This window comes from Bactrocera neohumeralis, unplaced genomic scaffold (genome assembly GCF_024586455.1).
Source record: "Bactrocera neohumeralis isolate Rockhampton unplaced genomic scaffold, APGP_CSIRO_Bneo_wtdbg2-racon-allhic-juicebox.fasta_v2 cluster11, whole genome shotgun sequence".
Classification (NCBI taxonomy): Eukaryota; Metazoa; Arthropoda; class Insecta; order Diptera; family Tephritidae; genus Bactrocera; species Bactrocera neohumeralis.
In genome coordinates, this window is record NW_026089624.1 from 21,804,701 (window position 1) to 21,811,276 (window position 6,576).

Here is a 6,576-nt window from a genome sequence, read left to right on the forward strand (position 1 = left end):
GCTGAATTGAGAATTGGCTTGTCCTCAGGTGGTCGCACAATGATTCTTCACTGTTTTCAGCCATTTCATCAATTCGTCTTTGCACAGAATTATTACTCAAAAGAATTCTTCGGATAACATCTGCGGCCGGTTTATGAAGCACGGTAGTTATTACTTCATTTATTGCTGGCAATATTAACTCTTCTCCCATGTCATGTGCTTTGCCTTTTTGAGCAATTAACAAAGAGATATTGTACGAAGCTCGAAGTCCGTCGTCATCTTGCTTAGCAGCCGCCGAAAATAGTTTTGCTACACTTGGCTGAGTATTATGCTTCTTCTCTAGGTCTTGAAAATATGCTACATTCTTGTCTCTCTTATCTGGATGCATTTTATTCAAATGATCTTGCAGTCTTGAAGGCTTCATTGCTTCATTCGAAAATGTTTTTAGACATAGAAGACACAAAGTCGAGGATGGGTTTGTGAGATTTCCAATGAATCCGAATTTAATGTATTCCGCACAGTATTGCCGTCTCTTCTTTTTTACTTCCGACATTGTTTTGCAAATACGTTTAACTTCGCGAGTAGTGTAAAGGAGGCGTAAGTAATGCTCATCTATTGCGCGCAAAACCACAAATGAATATAAAATAAATATTACATTGTTTATATAGGAATGCTTAAGCACAATTATTATATAGTATTCCAAAAATATGAATTCTTATTTTTCCTAGAAATACATTTGTAAAAAAAAGATCTTTCTCCTTTTCGTATTATCTTTATTTTCCCAGAAATACATTTGTAAAAAAGGATAAAGATCCTTTTTTTATTTTCCACATAAAAGATTTAAGGAGTTCTAAAGCTCAAAACGTGCGCTACATCAGCTACCTACCCGACGTCATTTCGCAAATGATAAAATAAATTATTCAAGAGCTCAAAGCATGGGCTACATCAGCTCGAACCTACCTACCCTACACCTTTGCGCAAATGATTATATTATGATAGCAAATGCCCACATACAGATTTGGCAATGGCAATAGCAATACGTTTGACAGTTAGTATTCTATAAATTCTATCCTGTCGAGATGCCCCGTTATGAAACGGAGCGACCGATTGACATGATTTTATTCTATTCTATTCTCTATACGAGTATTCAATAAAATAGGACAGATATATGAACTACGCGGAGAGAAAAATAGAATCGAGTTTGAGCAATCTTTTAATTCATATTAGTTGATGTTCACAAGTTGTTGTTGAGAGTCGAGAGCTCATGTAGTCGTTGTCTAAGAGGCCTCCTAGCTAAATAAAATTACAAATAACCCCCCAGGCCTCTACTCAACGCCCCCATTTTCTTTCTGAGTCTCTTACCGCCTCCCTTGATACCTGCAGCGCCCACAAGGGGGCGTTATCGCCCACTTTGGGAAACACTGGTCTAAACGGTCCCCAGGTTTTGATGGTTTGAACGGAGAGATGTGTAAAAGCTTATGGAAGTTCATTCCGGAATACCTGGAGGCCATTTATGATAAGTGCGTCTGGGAGGGATACTTTCCACGCGAGTGGAAAAGTGCTAGGGTTGTTCCTCTCCTGAAGTCCCCTGATAAGGTCAGGAGCGATCCTCGATCTTATCGGGGCATCGGTCTCCTTCCAGTACTTGGAAAAGTGCTGGAAAGAGTCATGGTGGAACGGCTTCAGGAGCTAACGCGGGGTATGTGGTCGGATAGGCAGTTTGGGTTCAGGAAAGGACGCAGTATAGAGGATTCGTGCTTCTATGTTCAGAATGTCGTTAGGGAGAATGTCAACAAGTATGTCCTTGGCATATAGTTGACTTCAAGGGGGCGTTTGACTACCTAAGCTGGGATCGAGTGGTGCAACGGCTGGAGGTGCTTGCCTGTCCGGAAATTACTCTTTGGCGGAGTTATTTTTCGGACAGAAAGACCTCTCTTATCGGCATGAATGGGAGTGTGGAGATTGGAGTGGTTCGTGGCTGCCCGCAGGGTTCCATCTGTGATCCGTACATTTGGAACCTTATGATGGACACTCTGCTTGGGCAGCTCGAGCCACTCTGTAAGTGTTGTGCGTATGAGGACGACCTTCTTCTTATGGTTGAAGGTCGCTCGAGGTCTGAATTAGAGCGGGCGGGAGGAGATCTCTTAGAGATTGTTAATTCTTCGGATTTAGGTGTGGGGGTGGACATATCGAGGGGAAAAACGGTGACAATGCTGCTTGAGGGCAGATTGTCACCGGTTCGTCCACCGATTGTCCGTGTGAATGGGGTCAGCATCAGGTATGTGACGCATGTCAAATATCTGGGACTTACCATGAGTGAAAGGATGTGTTTTACTCCACACTTGGCGAATGTGAAGGAGCGACTGCAGGCAACTGTAGGCAAAATACGACGGATTTTGAGGAGCGACTGGGGTCTCGGACGTCGTGCTGTCCGCACCGTATATCGTGGCTTGTTTGTGGCCTGTGCCACTTATGGAGCCCCTGTATGGTGGGAGACAGCCACAACTGTCTGGGGGTCTCAAAAACTTCTCTCAATCCAGCGTTGCATGATGCTTGCTTGTTTGCCTGTATGTCGCACGTGTCAACGGATGCGATGCAGGTCTAGTTAGGTGCACCCCCCTCTTGACCTGATTGGCATACAGCGTGCTGTTGCATTCAGGTTAAGAAGGGCTTGAATGTGTCATTGCTGCGGAATGACTGGATTTCCGACGATGATGTGGAGAGGGAGGGATATCTAGGGAGCATGGGGCTCCTAGATGATAGGGTTAGGTGAAGGTGGCAAGGACGTTGGGACAATAGTCCTAATGGCCGAGTGTCATACGAGTAAATTCGGGACGTGGGGTTCGTTGAGGATAACCCAGACTTCAGATTTTGTCTGAGTTTGGGTTTCCTGCTTACGGGGCATGGGCCTCTGAATGCATTTTTGCATTAGAGGCACCTTTCGGATACGTCGGGGTGTTTTTGTGGGGCGGGGTCGGAAAATTGGTCGCATTTGATTGCGGAGTGCCCGATGTACTCGGACATTAGGGATTTGGGTGGTATGGGGATTAGCTGGACTGATGGACAATTAGATGTTAGTGGTGTGATCTCCACTAGTCGGAATACCGAACAGTTAGGGTCGTTTGCGCATGAACTATTTAAGCGGCGAAGGCGGTTAGCTGGAAGTTAGGGTTAGTTTCTGTATAATTGGTGTGTGTAAGTGATGTGTGTATGGGGTCCAACCCCTGGCCACCAGTCCAGAGCCGTATGGAAGCTCAACTGGTAGTAGTTTCGGCTACGAGGTCTGACCGGAGACTTAATTGTGGTACCACGGGGAGCAGGAGCCCTTGGAGGTAACTCCAACCTGCTCATGCGGACTGGCCCCTCGGGGAGTATCGTGGTGGATGTGGTTAAAACCCAAATCGCGGGAAGAACTGACTTTGTCAGTTGAACGTGGAGTTGCATTGCAACCGGGTGCCGGACCGAAAGCACGCCAGAGGTTATAGATGGGCCTCGAACCCTACCAAGGTGGTTAGTGTGTCCATTCCACACTGCCAATTAGTACTGAAAATGCTTAGCATTCTCAGGGCGCTGATCAACGTATTGATTTGATCCGCTGTGCTTTTGAGCGCCGTGGAGTAAGGCTGTCGTCAGCAGGTGCCCACGTAAAACACACCGGACGTTGTACCCACACCGGGTAGTCGAAACAGTTTTTCTTGTCTCATACGACAACTGCCCATAGCTTCATATATGACAAACCACACCGAACAAGACGAAAGGAAAACGCATGTTCGAGCTTTGACTTGTTTGAAGAGCTGTTGTTGAACTTCTAATGCATTTTCATACAGCCAACACACACCAAATAAGACAAACCCGTCTTTGTTGCCGATCAGCACATGCTGAGCTACGGCGCAACCCACACCGAATGAAACAGACAAGACAAGACAAGACAAGACAAGACAAGACAAGACAGAAAAACACGTTTCGTTGTTTATAGCAGCACCGTTGTTTTTCATAGGCAAAATGTTATAACTAATCTTTTTGCAGGAGTTATGCTTTTGCGGTAGTTTGTATTTTATTTAAAAATTAAATGTTTAATTAGGTTCTCGGTTAAGAAATCAAATGTGTAATAATATTTTCTGAATCGCGCTTCTGGTTGTATGGATGCTCCCACTATTCCCTTTTATCGGGTGATTTTTTAAGAGCTTGATAACTTTTTTTAAAAAAAAACGCATAAAATTTGCAAAATCTCATCGGTTCTTTATTTGAAACGTTAGATTGGTTCATGACATTTACTTTTTGAAGATAATTTCATTTAAATGTTGACCGCGGCTGCGTCTTAGGTGGTCCATTCGGAAAGTCCAATTTTGGGCAACTTTTTCGAGCATTTCGGCCGGAATAGCCCGAATTTCTTCGGAAATGTTGTCTTCCAAAGCTGGAATAGTTGCTGGCTTATTTCTGTAGACTTTAGACTTGACGTAGCCCCACAAAAAATAGTCTAAAGGCGTTAAATCGCATGATCTTGGTGGCCATGGAGTGTCAATCGATAAGATGGAGAAGTTACATGAAATTATTTATTTATTTATTTATTATTTGTAGAATAATAATACAATTATTATTATACATTAAACATAAGAACACTAGCTACAGAGGCCTTGAGCTCACGGCTTAATTATAAAAGACTTAAGTAACAGAGATGGAACCTTCCATGTAGGAAATATTTACAAGCAATATGTTTTTATAGACTAAAAATTATATGTTATAAATAAATTTAAAAGGAAGGATGACTTAAATATATTTTTTTAACTTTGTATGAGATAGGAATTCAGATATTTTAGTGATGTTTACAATAGATGTTATTTTTAATAGATCAAGAGCTTTATTATTCTGAAATATACAGGTCCTTGCTGAGTTGAAGAAGGGGCATTCATCTAGTAGATGTGTTATGGTTAAGGACGACGAGTTACAGTATAGGCAGGATGAAATACGGTTTCCATTTAATAAATGGGAATGTGTTAATGACGTATGACCAAGACGAAGGCGAACGAAGGCTTTTATATCTTGGCAATGGCCTGTTGGCGGATAAGCAGGTTTTTTCCCTTCTTGGTTGCAGATGGCGGAGTGGTGTTGCACATTCTTCCAGGCATTAACTTTTATGGCTTTTTGTTTTGAAACGATTAAGTGGATTATGTCGTTTTTTTCGATGTAGTCAAAAACAATCAATGGCTGTTTTGCCGCCAATTTGGCGTTTACATCGGCCCATTCATTTCCGGTAATACCGGCATGTCCAGGGATCCACATAATTTTTATTTTTGTGTTCCCAATTAGTATGTTTCTAATTTGCGCAATGAGGTAGGATTTGTTGGATGCATTAGGGAGAGCTGAGATAGTAGACTTGCTACAGTACATATTAATGTTTTTAAGTTAGAGTTTTGTACTAGGGATAGCGCATTATAGACGGCTGCTGCTTCTGCGGTGTATACTGAGCTGTAATTGGGCAGGTGTCCAGCTTTTAATGTCTTTCCAACGTTATCAACAATAGCAAAAGACGTGTAGAAGTCGGCCTTCGAAGCGTCAGTAAAAATGAGTTTCCAATCTACGTAGTGTTGTACAAAGCGCTCTTTGAACAAACTTTGATAAACCCTGGCATTGGTGTTCTTTTTATGATGTTTTTGAAGATGTAGATCGAACGAAGATTCTTTGAGTAGCCATGATGGGGCAAAAGAAATAGACTTTTCCTCCGGTATAGTTGTAATACCTAAATCCTGAGCTAATTTAATGCATTTAGAAATAGTGGAAGAAATAGTGGAGTTAGTATCGTCGGTCCATTTGGCTTTTGCTATATATGGTATTATTATTACATAATTGTAGTTTTGGAATAAGCTTTTGCGTAGTATATATAACTCTTTCCTCGATGGATGGGAGTCCGGCTTCCGTTAATGTGAACTTTATTGGTGATGTTGGGAATGCCCGAATACTTCTTCTAACAGCTGCATGATATGGTGCAAAGATTTGCCTTATGTTGCTTTTGACGCAATTGACATAGATAGGGAGACCATAATCAATCTATATATATAAAAATCAATTCCAGTTTCTTTGTAATTTCATCACTCATAAACGGCTGAACCGATTTTGCTGATTTTTTTTGTTGTATTTGTTATTATTAGGAGAAGGTTCTTATGTAAGAAAAAATTACGAAAGTTGCCGGAAAATCCCAAAAAACAGCCCTTTTCTTTTTCCCATACAAACGTTTTATTTTGTATGTACATATGTAAGTAAAAATGATTGTTTGTTAGTAACGCTAACCCTCGAGAACGGCGGAACCAGTCCTCATGAAATCAGAAGTTGTTCGCTGTGGATCTGGAAAGGGTTAGATATAAAAAAACCATATACTTTTTTTAAGGAAAAGTCGAAAAATTGGATATTTTCAAAAAATGACTTTTCATACAATTATTTTTGGTTTTGTTTTTCAATATTTTGATTTGTAAATTATTTGAATCGTTCAATTTCGGTCGCTTGCTTTTTTATTCCGGCTATTTAAAAGAATAATTATTGAAAATTGTTCAGTGAAAACTTTATGTGTGTTTCAAACGAAGTGATGATATAAGAAATTATTTT